Below are 18746 nucleotides of genomic sequence, written 5' to 3' on the forward strand. Positions count from 1 at the left end.
ATTTCTGAGCCACAATGGTTAAAATGATAATTCCATGGATGATTGAACCTTAAAACATTGTGGAGAAGTTTCATAGAAGTTAAAATGCAGAACAAAGACACTGGTACCTACAGAGCTATTTAATGTTCAGTTAATAGGTATTGTTGGATGATCTGATAGTGTTTTTCAACTATGTCACAGAAAACCAATTTTATTTGGATTTGAGAGATTAAATATCATATTTTATTGATTAACAGATGGAAATTTAAGTCTACAAGTGCAAGCATATATTTTGACTGAATGTAAATGCTGGAGGTTGAACAGTGTCGTTTATGTAGCAAAGGTAGAAATGCATGACATACATTTCGGGCCTGAGCCCTTCATCAAAGTATGAGAAAATGCCAGCAAGTGTCCGAACAAAAGAGTAGGGGTGGGGGGAAGGGGGATTGGCAATGCAGGAGATGATAAGTGGAGAAAGGAGGGAGGGGGACAGCAGCAATGGGGGAAGGGGGGATGGCTGGGCTGTGTGGGTGGAAGGACAGGAAAAGGAGGGAGGGGAAAGAAAAGGCAAGCAGGTTTAATGGAAAGCAGTAAAGTCAATGTTCATGCCATGTGGCTGGAGGGTGCCCAGCTGGAAAATAAGGTCTTGTTCCTCCAATCTGCGGGAGGTCGGGGTGAGATAGTACATAAGGCTGTGGACAGATTATGTAACATATCTTAGCCTTTACTACATAAAGGACCCTGGTTGACCTGCTGAGCTTCTCCAGCATTTTATATTTTTACTCCTACCAGTGTCTACAGAATTTTCTGATTTACTTTAAAATGAATGTTGTTTCCATTGGGCCTTGTGCAAGCTTGTTATTTGATGGAGTATTGATGTGGGATTCAGAGAATGTGGTTGAATGAAGGCACCTTTGTCCACTTGAAATTACCTCTTGCTTTGAGTGAAAGTTTATAATCCATTCATTTTAGCAACTTGTAAAATATGCATTGACATTAAGTTTTATTTACACACATTTATATGTATGGTTAATGTACTAGATATTTTTAGCACGTTAGTTCTCGAACTTTCTTGGGCTACTGCCCCCTTGGCCCCAGGCCACATCCCTAGCATCCTCTCCTCACACATGCGTACAACGAACACACCTCTTTTTTAGCATTAGGTCTACTGCAAATTTAAAACAACAATTAATCTAACACTATAAACAAATGTATGTATTTCACAAATAAAACTTATAGTAAACCAATTTACTTAGCAATATGAAAAGGTAAATTTACATCTGTAACTCTATTGCCTTCACAGTTTTCACACTATATTGCCTACATGTGGTGTGTTGTCGGTCAGAAGCAAACACACAAAACCAAAAGACTGTACAACAGGCTTTATTCGACGGAAACCTCCACAGAGCCAGCTGTGTGATCGTGCTGCTGTAAACAGGGTGATTGACACCCAACCGGGTGGGGCTTGGTCCTTCAGGTAGGCTGATTGACAGCCGGCCAGGTGTGGTCTTGTCCCCATGCTCTTCTCCAGGTACAGAGGTTACAGTAGACCCAGTGGTGTACCACCACATTCACCCCATTCTTTAAAATTGACCCGGTGAGGGAGAGTTGCAGTAAAACCCCAAACATATACACAATATTTACAGATTAAGATGGTCCGGCGGCTGTTGGAGTCTCTGCGACGGTCACAGGTCTGGCTCCTGGTCACTGGTCAGTGAGGGTATGGGGGAGCTGGGGGCAGTGGCTGGCATGGTGCAGTGTGGAGAGATGGCTGGGGGGGCCGTGGTTAAATAGTGTGTATCGCATCAGATGGGCAAGGAGGCGGGTTCGTCCCCCATGGTTGTAGCAAGTCCTTGGTGCCCAAGGAGGTCTTGAGTGCCCCATAGCTGTTCGGGGTCAGGGCTGTGTGTCAGGCTGGCAGGGTCCTGGGCTGGAGGATGCTGTGTTATGGTGGGTGCTCCTGCTGGTGCCAGGTCCCTGGTTGAGACGGTGTCCTCCCTGCCACTGCTGAACCAAATGTAGGCATAGTTTTGGTTTGCGTGTAGGAGGTATACCTGCTTGACCAGGGGTTTGGCCTTGTGTGCCCACATGTGTCTACACAGGAGCACCGGTCCCGGGGATGTGAGCCATGCCAGGAGGGACGTTCCCGTCGTCAATCTCCTGGGGAACAAAAACAGGCATTCGTGAAGGGTCATGTTGGTAGCCGTGCACAGAAGTGACTGAATGGCATGAAGCACCTGAGGAAGAGAGTCTAGCCAGTATTCGATGGACCACCCTTTTGATTAAGGGCCAGAAGAACTGCCTTCCAGATTACCCATTTTCATGTTCCACTTGCCCATTACCTCTCGGGTTGTAACTAGTTGAGTGACTAGTCGCGATGCCCCTTGCTGTCAGATACTGACGTAGTTCCTCACTCATGAAGATAGACCCCCCCCAGTCGCTGTGGAGAAATGTGGGGTAGCCAAACATGGTGAAGATCTGTGTCAATGACCTGATGACGGTGGCCGTGGAGGTGTCTGGGCAAGAGATGGCAAAAAGGAAGCAGGAGTACTCATCTATTACTGTGAGGAAACAAATGTTGCGATTCGTGGAAGGCAGGGGCCCCTTGAAATCCATGCTGAGGTGCTTGAAGGGCCAAGTGGCCTTCATGACCTAAGCCTGAGGTGGGCGTAAAAAGCAAGGTTTGCATTCCACGCAGACCTGGCACACCTCAGTCATGGTCCTGACGTTCCTGACGGTGTACGGGAGGTTCCGGGACTTGATAAAATGGTATAAATGGGTGACACCCGGGTGGCAAAGGGACTTGCGAAGTGCCTGCAGCTGGTCTTGGAGCAACACGCAGGTCCAGGAAAGGGCATCGGGGGAGTCATTAAACTTCCCGGGATGATACTGGATGTCATAGCTGTATGTTACCAGGTCGACTCTCCAGCACAAGACCTTGTCATTCTTAATCTTGCCCCTGTGTCTGATGTTGAACATGAACGCCATGGTCGGTGAGGAGGGTGAATCTCCTGCTGGCCAGGTAGTGATGCCAGTGGCAGACTGCTTCCACAATCGCCTGAGCCACCTTTTCAGTGACAGAGTGGCCTAGCTCGGAGCCATGGAGGGTCCTGGAAAAGAAGGTGACCGGGAGATCCCTTTGGTTGAGGGTCACGGTGAGGTCTACATCAGAGGCATCACTCTCTGCCAGAAAGGGGGAGTCTTTGTCCACGGCATCCATCGTGGTGTCTGCTAAGTCCTGCCTGATGCGCATGAATGCCAGCTGCACCTCAGGTGGGCAGAAATGTTGTGGCCAGGGCCAAGTGGGCGGACCTTGTCCGAGAAGCGGGGAACCCACTGGGAGTAATAAGAAAACAAGCCAAGGCACCTGCTGAGGGCTTTGAGCACGGTGGGGAGGGGCAGCTCCATTAACGGACACATCCGTTCTGGATCTGGGCCGATGACACCATGTGCCACGATGTACCCCAGGATGGCGAGGCGGGTGGTGCTGAACACCACTCTTTGTTGTATGTTAGGTTCAGCTCCTCAGCCGCCCGGATAAATTTCTCCAGGTTGGCATCGTGGTCCTGCTGGCCGTGGCCGCAGAAGGTGACATTATCCAGGTATGGGAAGGTCGCCTTCAGCTTGTGCCGGTCTATCATTTGATCCATCTACTGCTGGAAACCAGAAACCCCATTCGTGACCCCAAACAGGACTAGGGGGAACTGGTACAGGTGCCCGTCCGCCTCGAAGGCGACATAGGGCTTGTCTGGTGGGTGGATGGAGAGTTGGTGATAGGCCGACTTCAGGTCAGTTGTGGAGAAGACCCAGTAATGGGCTATCTCATTGACCATGTCGGCTATCCTTGGTAGGGGGTAGGCATCCAACTGGGTGTACCTGTTGATGGTCTGGCTGTAGTCCATGACCATCCTCTGCTTGCTTTCCCCTTTGACCACTAGGACTTGGGCTCTCCAAGCGCTGTTGCTGGGCTCTATGTCATCTTCCGCTAGAAGCCGCCGCACCTCCGCCCTGATGAACTCTCTGTCTGCGACGCAATAATACCTACTTCTGGCAGCTATCAGCTTACAGTCTGGCGTGAGGTGTGAGAAGAAGGCAGGAGGTGTGATTTGGAGCATGGAGAGGCTGCAGGTTGGCTGGGGCTGGTTAGATGGTGCATTGTGGAGTGTGAGTGGAGGTAAGGGGCGAGGGTAATGCTCTGCAGGTGGCATTGGAAGTCTAAGCCCAGGAGGACTGGGGTGCAGAGTTTGGGCATGACCAGGAGCCTGAACCCAGTGTATGTCTCCCCCCCCCCCCCCCCCCACAGTCAGTGCCCGAGGGTCTTGATAGTCCAGTCTTGGCGGTGAAGGCGATAGAGAAGGTGATGGGGTAGATTTTTAGCTTTAGGGAGTGGGCCATGCTCGGGTGAATGAAATTCTTGGTGCTGCCATTGTCGATTAGTCACTTTGTTACCTGTCCATTGATTTTAATGTCCATCATTGAGCACCCAAGGTCGTGCGGAATGTCCCTGGTCAGTGTGGTAGCTGCTAGGACCATCTCAGGGTCCGAGTTGTCGTTTCCCAACAGTGGAGCTGAGGTGAGGTCGTCGGAGTCTACTGCAGACATCGTGAGAGGTGAGTGTCGACAGGTAGTGCTCTCCGTAGTCATGGGGTGCGGTGTGCAGCGGTTAGCGGCATCTAGAGGCGTGGGGTAAATCGGTAGGGTGGCTTGGTCAGTGCCCAAGTTGACCACGTCACCATCGCTAGAGGCCTGTGGGTCCTCGGTGACAGTGGCGTCTGTGCCTGTCTGGCGGCGCCATGTTGGAGGGTAAGATATAGTCGGCCTTCTTCCCCGACTGCGCTCAGTGCATCAGGGGAAGTGATGTCACGCCACTGGCTGTCAGGAAGGGCAACATCATCATGGCTGGCAGAAGAGACGTCATTCCGTAAACCGGAAGTGACTTTGTTGTAGTCTTTGGTGGGCAGCGCTGGCAAGAGCAAAGACTGGGCCAGGCGCATGGCGCACATGCGGCGATCGTTGCTGGTGAGACCGGACATTGGGTTGCCGGGGCTGGGGAGGCTGGAAATGGCTGCAGGGGCAATGGCACCGCTCGGCAATCACACATGGCGGGGGTTGTGAGGGGGGATCATGGAGGGCCACTGAGCTGCCAGTTGGCTTTGAGAGTCATACTTTCATTAAGTGGCCTTTCTTGCTGCATCTCGAGCAATACTGGGTTTTGGCTGGGCAGTTTTGGCGTGATCGACAACCGGACACACACTGGGACCCACAGTACTTACATGGGTGCTGGGCACCCGCAGCAGCGAAAATTTCTTCCCCAGCTTGATCCAAGGCCACAGCAGCCGAATGTACTGACCATGAGGAGGCCTGAGGAAGCCTGGAATCGAATACTTCGGTGTGCAGGGCTGCTGCCTCTAGGGTTCGGACTACCTCCACTGTTTTGGCCAGGGAGTAGATATTTTCTTCCACCAGCTTCTGCCTGATGGCCCTCGTGCGTCACCCTCGGACGTAGGCATCCCTGATCAGCCTCTCAACGACCCTTTCGCTTACCCTGGGTTCAGCCAGACACGGTCGGGCCAACTCACGCAGGGCTCCCAGGTAAGACTCAGCCACTTCCCTGGGTTATTAGGCTCAGATACTCAGGAGGTACCTTGCAAAGACCACATTCGTGGGAGATTTATACATGGCCTTGAGGGTCTTCATCGCTCCCAAGTACCTGGTTCAGTCTTTGAGGCCTGGAAGGCTTGGGGACCCAGCTTTGATCAGAGTAAGATGAGTCTCTTTCGAACGGAATCCAGGATGTTGTTGGCATGAGCCTTGATGATTGCTTCGACCATGTGCTTCCAGATCTTCCGGGTGGCGTGGGTCGATTTTGAGGCTCCCGGTGCTCAGGAGCTTTTCCATAGTAGCTTGTAAAATTTATGTCGAATAAATTGTGGTGCGCTGTCGGTCAGAAGCAAACACACAAAACCAAAAGACTGTACAACAGGCTTTATTCAACGGAAACCTCCACAGAGCCAGTCACCGCTCTGGGCAGTCACCATTCACGGACTGTCACCATCCCAGACCATCACCACCCTTGGCAATCACCATCCCGGGCAGTCACTCCAACCCACCCCTCGTCTGACGGATAGCGCACGATGTGAACCACAGGGTGAGTTTGCCAGAAACGTTCGGAACGCCCCCTTTTCCTTACCACCCCCTGACTGCCCCCTTTTTTCTTACCTCCCCCTTGGATCTTTCCACCACCCACTTTGGGAATGACTTTGAACAGTTAACGAAACAGCATCAATGAAGTCAGAGGCAAAAATAACATTGGTATTTCAAAACCTTCAATCTGACACCAATGTAACCAATTTCAGATGATCGTTAGTTTCACATAAATTGATAGATTTGTTGATGTTTTAAAACTCTGATTAAGACGACCACAAATGCCTGATTAATTTTGAACAGATTCCACTTTATTTGGTAATTTACACATCAAGGAAAAATAAATTAAGAATATAGATTATCAACATTGAGTCTTGAAGATTAAATGTGTTAAACTTCGTATGCAGAATGAATCTCTCTATTAAGATATCGCTGTTGCAAGTGAAAAACGTTGGTGGAGAAGTTGGTGAGAACTGGAAATCAAAGGACTGCGGCAGTTGTAGAGAGGACCTTTGTCTATCTTGAAGCAAAGCTCCCAGCTCCGCTGCAGGTCATTACTGTACTATCATCTTCCTCCACTGTCTGTGAATGCGACTAGTACCCGAAGCCTATGGGGGGTGGGGAGGGGGGAGGTGTGGAGGAGGGAACAACTAATTAAAAAAAAACCAGAATTTAGTTTAAATTATGGCAGCGCCAAGTCACAGATTCCTGATAGTGAACCAATCAGCAAATCGGAAGCTCTGCATTTATGTCCTAAATTAGCAAACACTGGCATTAACATACAAGAGTTGATTGCAGAACTGCCAGGAAAAGCTAGGCAATAAACTCAGGCAAAGTAAAGTTTTCATGTACCGGTCGGCCTGTGTTTGACCCTCAGATGTCAGAACTGAAAGTAGAGAATCTGTTTGTTGCTGTTATGAAGAGCTTTCCATGTGCAAGTTCAGTTTCCTTCTTCAAAAGTGCCTCATTGTTGTAAAAGCACTTTGGAATATATAAAAACTCTGAAAGTTGCCCATACAAGGGCAAAGCAGTCTTTTTTTTTTCAATTTTTTTTTGTTTCAATCCCATTCCACTTTCCATGAGAGAAGAAGAAGCAACTTCGATTAAAAGATACAGTGTTACCAGATTGCCACAAATTACCTCCAAAAGCCCACTGTAAAGGCAAAATTATTGAGGTTAAGAGAAGCAGAATATAGACATCTATTATTCTAAGAAATTGCCAACTGCAAATGCCCTTAGTGGTTTTCAGAAAAGTAGCATCCCAACACAAGTAAATTAAAGGCTTGTGTTGAAATAATACATGGCTTCATCAGGGACCAGAAATAAAATGATCTCCTTGTGGTATGAATTGTGACCATTGCTCAGCAGATCGTGTCACAATTAATAATACTTCTATCTGACAAAGAACATATCAAAAATCTCATAGTAGCTGGACCCTTGACAACAGGGAAACAACATTGTTTTTAAAAATATCTTTGTCAAATTTCCTCACATTATGGGTTATAATGGCCATTATTTTTCAGCTCAGGAGCAAATATCTTTTGCATTTTTCAGTTCAAGTCAGCATCAGTGTTTTTTTAAGGACTCCAAAAATGTTGGGAACACTCCGCGAACCAGACACACTCAGTGGTGAGATAAACCAAGCTACACTCCCATGTTAATGTCCCAACACAATATAAAACTCAGTAAGCATTTTTTTTTTAGAATTTCTGACTCTACTTTTATTTTACTGAAACAATTTCTTAAAATTAAATGTTTTCTGTCAAGCTTAGACCTTCACAGAATGACATACTTTAAGTAAATTCGAGTCAACTGTGTGTAAACATTAGCCTCCAGTGATGTGTTCAATAATAATTGCAGAAGAGAGCAAAGGAGGGGGGGGGGGGGTTGTGGGGGTGACTTAGAATCCTCTATGTGTACTGTATGCTAAATATTTCAAACAAAACTAGAGTCCTGATCAAAATTAACTCATCAAAGTAAACTGATCAAAATAAATCTTAATGAAAAAATCTAAGGAATGGATATGCATAAGTGCTTTTCCACTTGAATTTTCTTCTTGACAGTGTGTGTGTTATGCAGTGTCTCATGGATTCGACCCAAATCATATCAACTGTCAAGGAAATGTTCTGTATCAATACAACCTTTTTTTTCCAGAAGTTAGCGAGGATAATTCAAAATTATCCGTCTGACAGCTATATTGAACCATTTAGGTGACACCGTGGTATGGCTGGGAGAGCTCCTTCCTCAATGCCAGATACCCGGGTTCAATCCACATTGCTGATATGTGATGTTTGCAACACTCCACGCGTTTCTTCTAAGAACTCCACTTCCCACCCCCTACCTCAAATCCCAAAGTTGTGAGCTTTTATCAGTCGGATCATTGGTCACTGTGAAGTACCGTATGTCAGTTGGTGGTTGAAGAGAATGTGGGGAGAATTTTTGTTAAAAAGACGACGTAGAATTTGTGAAAATAGGTGGTTGTAGGATCAGTCTCCATACTGCATCTCTAAATGACCCTATGCCTTTAAATTTTTGATGTGACTTCTTCCTTCAGTTTCATATATTTGAGTTTGAAGCCTCAATCCCAGAATCATCAATACAGATTCCAATCTGCCCTGTCCCTGCCAAATCTTCACTATGTGTCGGAGGTAGACCACTTTACCAACAAAACTAAAATCGGCATCACAGTCGGCCAAGAAAGTATTTGCACAAAGCGTCATTTTGGACGGTATAAGAGGAGAAACGGCAGTTGTCGATAACTTTTCTAAATTATAAGGGTTTGCGATTTCTACTTTCGTTCTCTGAGAACTGTCGGCTAGTGATGTTCCATCATAAGGTGTGAAAGTGAACTGGAGTAACTTAAAAACTGGCTAAACAAAGTACAATATGAGAATTTAATGAGAATCTCCACTTGGTAAAAGAGGGTGGCTTCTGCACTGTTTTCACTACATTTCTCTGAACCTCACACTTTGTAACACTGCACTCTGCACTCTCCTCATGTTTGTTTTCTTGTTGCACCATCTGCAATCCTTAAGTACGGACTATCTTGCTCTCTAATTCAGTTCAAAGTCCGATTCTTTTCCCCCCTGGGCCAGGCAGGATTTTTAATTACCGGTGACTGTAGAAAACAGAAATGTATACAAAAGAATGAAATGCAAACAGACTGTGCACATACAGAAAATAAATATTCAATAATAAACAATGAGCAAAGTTGGAGTCCTTAAATGAGTATGAGGAGTCTGATAGTGGAAGGGTAGCACCTGTTCCTGAACCTGGTGGTGTGAGTCTTGTGGTACCTAGACCACTTTTCCTGATGGCAGCTGCGAGAACAGAGCACATGCTGGGTGCTGTGGATCCTTGATGATTGTTGCTGCTCTCCGATGGCAGCGTTCCCTGTAGATGGACTCGATGGTGGCGAGAATGTTGCCTGTGATGTACTGGGCTATGTTCACTACCTTTTTCAGGGCTTTACACTCACAAGTATTTGGCATCCCCATACCAGCACACTTTCCGCTATACTTCTGAGGAAGTTGCCAAGGTTTCCAATGGCATACCGAACCTCCGCAAACTCCTGAGGTAGTAGACATGCTTTCCTCCCAATGCCATTTGTATGATGGGTCGAGGAAAGGTACTCCAAGATGGTGACTCCCAGGAATTTAAATTTCACCACCCTCTCCATCTCTGATTTCTCCAATGATCACCGAGTCGTACACCTCCGGTTTTCTCTTTCTGAGAGTTATTCCTTACATTTTGAAATGCACAATAATTTAATTTTATGAATTTTAAGAGCTTGCTTGGCAATGGTTTTTCTGTAACAGAAACATTGCATGCAGTACTCTTCAGATAATAAATCGTACACAGGATCATGGATAAAACAAGCAATAGCTCATTGAAATACAATTATTTATGTAGATGAGCTCAGTGTGGAGCAGTTTAAATTATCCTACTGTGTACCAGAATCTGTGATCTGCCCCAATATGTCATGAAATAGCAGTCGTTTTTTAAAGAGCTTATTTAGGTGCACACATGTAATTTATTTTAATATCCATATGTATTTTTGTCCCTTGAGAGCTTGAAGCAAAAATGAGTCCTTAAGTCTGTTGGCATGGAAACTAGATATCATGTATCTGTTGTATTATTTTTTAAAAAGCCATACAAAGGCATTCAGAATGTTGGATGGTATCTGTATGATTAAGCTTCAAAGGGAGGGTGTTCTATTTCGGCTGATGCACATTAAAGTGCGCTGCAGTAACATATCACCGAGTTCTGTTTAAATCACACTTAAACACTGCAACCGTGTCATTTAGTTTCTAAGATCCTTAACTGCAGAAGAAAGTGAGGACTGAAAGATTCCAAGTGGCAGATCCATGCAGTCGTTTCACAGGGCTTTGATTTCCTCCAAATATAAAGGCACTGGATATTATCATGCATATCTTTTATATCATAGGTTAGTTATTTTAGGTTTTAATGTAAACATCAGTTCAGATAAGCAGTGGCTGAGATGACAAGAAGGCTGTTCAAAGAAATTGGAAAATAATATTTATACGCTTTAGATTTCTCTGTAACATAAACACAGTCTTATTCTTTGAACTGTTAATGTAAGCCATGATTAACTTGACAGAATATGTTTAATTGCAAATGAAAAGTAACATTGGAACAATTTTGCTTTCATTTTGAGGGCAGCCCTGCTTTGGATGTGAAAATATTGATTTGTTGGACAAATGGATACCCTTCGTTCTTGTGACAATCAGCCATGGGTTATGACTTGATAGTCTCTCAATGCGTCTGCCACACTTCAAACCTGATCTGCACCTAATTGTCTCTTTTTCAAACACTTTTGGACAAAACAGCATTTGAACTGCAGAGAATGATAAATTCAGGAAGATATAAACGGGGGTGCAGTGCTATTTTTTTTTAAGGTGCAGGAGCTCACCAAAAACGGCAATGAGAAGGTGCCTGGAGCTGCTCCCTGAGGTGCTGGAGCGGCACTCCTGCGGCGCTGCACCCCCAATAAAAAATTGGTGGAATGCGCAGGCACATGGTAGATGAGGTGTAGAGTACATTTAAAGGAGGCCACAGACTGAAATCATAAAATAGTCTTTGTTTTTTGTGGTCAATTGGACAGAAGTACAGAGGAAACCAACTAAACATGACTGCTTCACGAGGAAGGGGGCCCATATACTTTTGAGAAGTCCTTGGATTCAGAATTTAATGTCATGAAACCTGGTGTTCTGCAGCAACATCATGGTGCAAACATTCATATTACAACTATCTTACAGCATGACTACAAATAAAAAAAATTAAAATAATAGTGCACAAAAAGTACGGCAGAGACTTTGGTTCATTGATCATTCAGGAATCTGATGGCAGCGGCGAAGAACTGTCCTTGTGCCGCTGAGCAATTGTCTTTAGGCTCCTGTACCTTTTCCCCATGGTAGGGGGTGTGGCTTGGGTGGTGGGGGTCTTTGAAGATAGAGGCTGCTTTCTTAAGACACCGCCTCATGTAGATGTCCTTGGGGGAGTGAAGTCTGATCCCTGTGATGTCGCAGGCTGAATTAACAACCCTCTGGAGTTTATTCTTGTCCTAAGAGTTGGTACCTCCATACCAGGCAGTGATGCAACCATCGCCAAAAAAAAAACAGTTGAGAATAGCTGCTCTATAGTCCCTCCATTACCGTGCTTTGAAGGGGCTGAGACCAAGGGGAAGCTGCTCAAGAAACAGAGGGGTGTAACAAGGTGCCACAATCCTGCTAATTAGAAATGAATGTTACAATGTTCAGTGATAGGAATGTATGGACATGAAACTAAGGATGCAAAAAATCTTTGAACGATTTTCTGTTTGGAAATAATTTATTGTGAAAAAAGTCTGTTTTTGGTTTAAAAATATTGAAAGTGGCAGATTGAGAAAGCATATACAATTCTGTACATTATCCATGGAGGCATAGATTAAGAAAGAAGAGAGGTCATGCTGAACTGTTACAAATCATTACTCTGTCCTCAACTGGAAGACCATGTTCTTTTCTCATAACCTGGCTATCAGAAGAATGTGGAGCCATTTGACAGGGTTAAAAATAAAGTAGATCCTTTGATTTTAAGAATAGATTAGAGAGTCTGGGGCAGGTTTCTCTGAGGAAGAAAAGGTGAGTGGAGATTTGATACAAATAGGTAAAATGATAGATGTCTGGAAAGAGTTGCTACCATTCCATCAACCTTTTACAGGAGCGGCCTGCTGCATCAGAGTGTGGTATGGGTGGCTGTAGAGAAATAGATTGGTGGTCAATCCACAAAACCATTGGAGCATCTCCACTCCTCCTCCCATCGACATGGTCTATTGGGATCATTGTCTATCGAGGGCACACAAGGAACAGGTTCTTCCCATGGGCAGTGAGAAGGCTGAATGACCAAAGGAACTGCTCACCCTAACCATTCAAGACTCTCATATTCACAAAACAATATTGATCAATTTATTGGTATATATGAATACTTGGTTTTGCATGCATATTGTTTGCCTGTATGTGCGCTTTGTCTAGTTGTGTGTCTGTGTTTTGCACCCAGGATTGGAGATCGTTGATTCGTTGAATTGCAATTGTGACTTGACTAATGGAAGGCTCTCCATTTACTGGAGGGGTTGATGGTTAGATCTTGCAGATATAAAGAGAATGAAGTGTGACATGAACAAAGTTGTTTTTATGCTCTGTGTTGTTGGAATCTGCAATGTGCTGCCTGTAGATCAGCTAGTCCTCACAAGGAAGTTGGATAAATAGATGAGAAAAAAAATTTAAAACTGCAGAGAAGGGGCAGGGGTGGGCAAAGTTTTATTTTTTAATTTAGATATTCAGCATGGTAACAGGCCATTTTGCTCCACAAGTATGTAGCAGGGGTATAGGTTAATTGGGTGGCACGAACTTGTGGACTGAAATGGCCTGTTACCGTGCTATATGTGTAAATTAAAAATTTAAAGGTTGCCCTGCCCTGATAGGGGTTGGAACGAATGAATAACTGGGAGAGAGCCAGTGTGGACACAATGAACCAAGTGGCCTTCTGTGTTGTAACCATTCTATTAAAATTAAAATGAGACAAGTGGCCTTTCATGTTCACTATGACACCCATTGGTTTTCAACTACTTTGTGTGGCCTTGTTCTAGGACAATATTGTAATGAGGATGCAGGTAAAATAGCTCACAATATTATTTGCACCTAAGGTGTGAGGAATTAATTCAGCCAGAACTCCGGAACTCTCTGGAGCAAAAACAAATAAGCAGGCCTTTAATTTTTTTTGTTTGGGACTAAAATTGTGGTTCCCAAACTTTTTAGGGCTGCTGTCCCCTTGGCCTCCAGGCTACATCCCGAGCACCGTCTCCCCATACAATGATGCTGGAGGAGGGGTGGGGTTAGTGGTGGTGCTGAACAGGGTTATGGGGTTAGTGGTGGCACTGAGCAAAGATGGGGGTGTTAGTGGCAGCACTGAGTGGGGTCGGGGGTTAGTTGCGGCTCTGAACAAGGTGGGGGGGTTAGATGTGGCACTAAGAGGGAGTAGTGTCAGCACTGAGCGGGGGGGTGTAGTGGCAGCACTGAGTGAGTGATTAGATGTAGCGTTGAGTAGGGCAGGTGGGGTATGGCAGCACTGAGAGGAGGGTGGTGGTGGCAGAAGAGCTGAGCAGGAGGTAATGGTGGTGATGAATGGGGGGTAGTGACAGTGCTGAGCTGGCATGGTGGCAGCAATGGAGCTGAGTGGGGGGCTTAGTGGAAGCACTGCGGGGGGTTTTGCAGTGGTGAGTAGTGCGGCACTGAGTGGGGGTAGTGATGCCAATATAACATGGTGACCACCGAGACCAGCTCTCTCAAGAACGCTTTGTTACCATTTAAATTGCCAATAAATTACTGCATTGGCTTCTTCATAAAACTTTGCAGCAGACAGAATAATAACAAGAATTAAGGTTCTGAACGCCCCCTTATTCCTCACCGCTCCCTTGGATCTTTCCACCCCCACAGAAGGGAAGCAGCACCCACTTTGAGAATCACTAGATAAAGGGATTTTGTTAGTACTAACAAAGGAATAGTGATGGAAAATTCACCAGACAATGGTAAATTCAAAATAATAGTTTTTATTAAACTATTAGTAAAATAACATTTCTTACTTATCTCTAAACTTAACCCCTCTATGCACAAATGTAAAATGTATGTGTGATGTGTAATTAAAGTCCCACTCTGAAAAGTCATTTTTAAAAAACTTCAGCATCATTTTAGTCTTGCTTGGAGATCTTAAATTCTCAGTTCAGAAAGAATTATAAAGTGCTTTTATTGTCAAGCCCCTTTACTCACAATTCTTTTGATGAAATGTCTTGAGAGATATTCTTTAAATAGAAGCAACCATCCTTTGAGCCACCAATGTACCTCCAGTGAAAAGGAGAATACAATTCCTGTCTTCCAAAGATCAAATTTTCTTTTCACTGAAGATTGTGAAATCTGTTTTCCACACGAAGAATTTGCCCTCTTTTCTAAAGAGACAGCGAAGTGGTCTTCCTTATTTCAAATGCCACTTATTCTGTGTTCCCCTTTTCCCCAGGGGTAACACATAACATTACCTGTTCTGGTTACTGTAATTCAACCCCTGTCTTTCACAAGGTTCCACCCTTGTGTGTCACAGGGTTTTGACTTCTGTTCTCTCCAAAACTGAACTTTTTTTCTCACATTTCGATAATATATTACCAGTCTATTGCTCAGGTCACATGTTATGTGACATAATTTCTGTCTTTGAGGCTCATAAGGTCTTTTGACACGAATGTGCTAAAAGCATTTAAGTCTACTTATGTCTCCAGGAAGTCTGCTTTCCTCTGAACTAAAATGGCTGTGTGTTTATACAGGTGCTCCTATTGTTTCCAAAATCTCAAGAACCATCATAAATCCTTTTCATCTTCTTGACTCTAACTTAAATCAGCATCCAATTTTATCTCAAACTGGCTTCTGTCTTCTATCTCAAAGAACCATGTGTGTTTAAAATGCTAATACGTTGTCTTTGTGCCCCTGGGACCACCCAAACTAACATATTAAACCATATCTAGATAAAATATAATTTTAATATTAAACTAAGGATTCATATTAGCATAGATCCATTACAATTGATAATTAGGTAAATGTGTAATGGAAGTCTGAGATGTTTGAATTAAACATTTACCATAAATACTGAGGCAAGATCTTGGTAGTTGATTTCACAGAAAAAAATAAAGCACACATTTCAGGTTGCAAATTGGCAAGGCATTTTGAATAAGTGCAGACAGTTCTAGACTTTGTCCATCGAGGCACAGATTATAAAAACAGAGAACACATGCTGAACTCATCCCCACGTGGATGAACAATTCAGTCCATTTTGTTAAACACTGTATTGTGATAAAGTAAAATCATCGTCTTTATTCGTCAGATATTAGTTGGTGTAGGTCTCTGCCTCTCCCTCAGTTCACAACTTTGTAAAAGGGTGTGTGTGTGCGTGCGTGTGTTATCGTTGACTGTGTTTTCTTCCTGAGCTCGCAGAGAATAAATGGTTGATTTTGATTTTTTGGTGGGGATGTACACTGAAGGTTGGTGGTGGTTGATGCCGTTCCGGGAGATCTCGGACGTGTTTCTAGGAACTGGGTACCATTAGCATGGCTTTCAATAGATTATTTGCCAGAAAAAATTAATGAAAGGCCCTACTGTATCCCTGAGTGATATGAATGCTGATGTTAAAAAAAAGCCATCAGCATTGCAGGAGAGAAATGTGTGACTAGTTGACATGCTCCAGGGGAGGGTTCACTTCTCCATTCACAGAGCCATCCCCCTCCCCCAGTTTGCTGGTGTGCCCTCCCACCCTTACCCACCTATTACCTGTGGGCCTGTACTTGCCCCCCCCCCCCACATCACCATTTGGTTCAGGCATCTGCCGACATTTTGCTCTTGCTTCGATGAAGGGCTCAAGCCCAAAACGTTGGTTCTGCATCTTTATCTTTGCAACATAAAGGACGCTGTTTGACCTGCTGAGATTCTCCACCATTATGCTTTTACTTCAATTACAGAGTCTGCAGACTTTCGTGTTTTATTTCTCTTAGAATCTAAACATGCTCTTCACTGGGTTCAACGGACAGTAAATTATTTACAGCACAGACATCATGGGTTAAAGAGCCTTTACCTGTGCTATAGTGTTCTGCAATCATGGGTCCTCTACCGGCATCACCTACGGCTCCTAGAACGCTTCCATCAGCGCTGTCTCCGCTCCATCCTCAACATTCATTGGAATGACTTCATCACCAACATCGAAGTACTCAAGCTGGCAGAGTCCGCAAGCATCAAATCCGTGCTGCTGAAGACCCAACTGCACTGGGTGGGTCACGTCTCCAGAATGGAGGCCCATCGCCTTCCCAAGATCGTGTTCTATGGCGAGCTCTCCACTGGCCACCGAGACAGAGGTGCACCAAAGAAGAGGTACAAGGACTGCTTAAAGAAATCTCTTGGTGCCTGCCACATTGACCACTGCCAGTGGGCTGATCTCGCCTCCAACCGTGCATGTTGGTGCCTCACAGTTCGGCGGGCAGCAACCTCCTTTGAAGAAGACCGCAGAGCCCACCTCACTGACAAAAGACAAAGGAGGAAGAACCCAACACCCAACCCCAACCCACCAATTTTCCCCTGCAACCGCTGCAACCATGCCTGCCTGTCCCACATCGGACTTGTCAGTCATCAACGAGCCTGCAGCAGACATGGACATACCCCTCCATAAATCTTCGTCCGCGAAGCCATGCCAAAGAAAGAAGAGTGTTCTGCAAATGTTCTAAACAGAAATTAAAAACATGTCAGGTTAAATACAAAATAAAAATAGCAAGTATAATAAATACTCAGTACATCAGGCACTGTCCATAAAAAGTTTTTTTTTAAAGTGGTCTTCATGCTCCAGGTCATTCCAGGCAAAATGTGGAGCTGTAATAGATTTTTAGCAGGTGGGGAGGAAGTGGAAGGGAAGAAAAGAACAAAATGGTCACATTTGTAAGAGTGGATATCAGAAAGTCTTGGTTAAATGACAGAACAAATGATGAGTGGAGTAATGGGGCAAGTGAAGGGACAAAGAATGGGTCTTTAGGTGGTGTCATTGAAATAATATGGTGAAACACAAAAGTCTGCAGTCACTCAGAAACACTAGAGGATTCAGCTGGTCTTGCAGCGCCCATAGGAGGTAAAGATGGAGCACGGTTGGCATAGCTTTACAGCGCCAACAATCGGGACCAGGGTTCGAGTCTTGCGCTGTCTGCAAGGAGCTTGTATGTTTCCCCCCGTGTCTGTGTGTGTTTTCCCCGGGGCTCCGTTTTCCTCCCACTGTTCAAAACATACCAGGGCTGCAGGTTAATTGGGTGTAAATTGGGTGGCACAGTCTGATGCACCAACAGGGTCTATTACCATGATGTCTTCTTCTTTGGCTTGGCTTCGCGGTCGAAAATTTATGGAGGGGGTAAAAAGTCCACGTCAGCTGCAGGCTCGTTTGTGGCTGACAAGTCCGATGCGGGACAGGCAGACACGATTGCAGCGGTTGCAAGGGAAAATTGGTTGGTTGGGGTTGGGTGTTGGGTTTTTCCTCCTTTGCCTTTTGTCAGTGAGGTGGGCTCTGCGGTCTTCTTCAAAGGAGGTTGCTGCCCGCCAAACTGTGAGGCACCAAGATGCACGGTTTGAGTCGTTATCAGCCCACTGGCGGTGGTCAATGTGGCAGGCACCAAGAGATTTCTTTAGGCAGTCCTTGTACCTTTTCTTTGGTGCACCTCTGTCACGGTGGCCAGTGGAGAGCTCGCCATATAACACGATCTTGGGAAGGCGATGGTCCTCCATTCTGGAGACGTGACCCATCCAGCGCAGCTGGATCTTCAGCAGCGTGGACTCGATGCTGTCGACCTCTGCCATCTCGAGTACTTCGACGTTAGGGGTGTAAGCGCTCCAATGGATGTTGAGGATGGAGCGGAGACAACGCTGGTGGAAGCGTTCTAGGAGCCGTAGGTGGTGCCGGTAGTTCCTCTACCATGATGTATGTCTAAATTAAATGATGCAGTATATATTACCAGTGTTTCGAGCCTGAGCCTTTTCTCAAGGTATAAGAAAATAAACAGGAAGGCATCTGAATCAAGACTGAAGAAGAGCAAGGGGAGGAGTCCAAACCAACAGGCAACAGGTGTTCTTTATTCAGATGTCTTGTTTTTTGCTTAGACCTTAAAGAAAGGCTCAGTCCCGAAATTTCAGTAATATAGATTTACCTCCTCTGCATGCTGCGAGACTGCCTGGGTCCCTCCAGCGTTTCTGTGTTTTTGTTACTGAAATAATAGCTTCATTAACAACAGCTGCCATTTGAAGACAAAAGAGGCATTATTCATCATGTGAAATTATTGAATGTAACATTGTAAATGCCGAACTGTAAAATGAGGTGCTTCTCTGCCTTACACTGAGTTTATTCGGTAAAGAAGGCCAAGGACACATGTTGCATTAAGAGCGAGATGGAGAATTAATGTCCTATGTTGCAAACTAAATAGATCACCCAATCTGCATTTGGTCTCCCCAGTGAAGAGGAAATAATATTGTGAGAAATGGATGTGAGTCGCTGGATCAGACAAGTTGTCT

General features: G+C 45.1%; 1 protein-coding gene across 4 annotated transcripts in view; it reads left to right on the top strand.

Annotated features, from left to right (window-relative positions):
* The window catches only part of rttn (rotatin), a 397420-nt gene that overhangs the window by 290248 nt on the left and 88426 nt on the right, over nucleotides 1-18746 (top strand). The window lies entirely within an intron of this gene.

The sequence above is a fragment of the Narcine bancroftii genome, chromosome 2 (genome assembly GCF_036971445.1).
Source record: "Narcine bancroftii isolate sNarBan1 chromosome 2, sNarBan1.hap1, whole genome shotgun sequence".
NCBI classification, from domain to species: Eukaryota; Metazoa; Chordata; class Chondrichthyes; order Torpediniformes; family Narcinidae; genus Narcine; species Narcine bancroftii.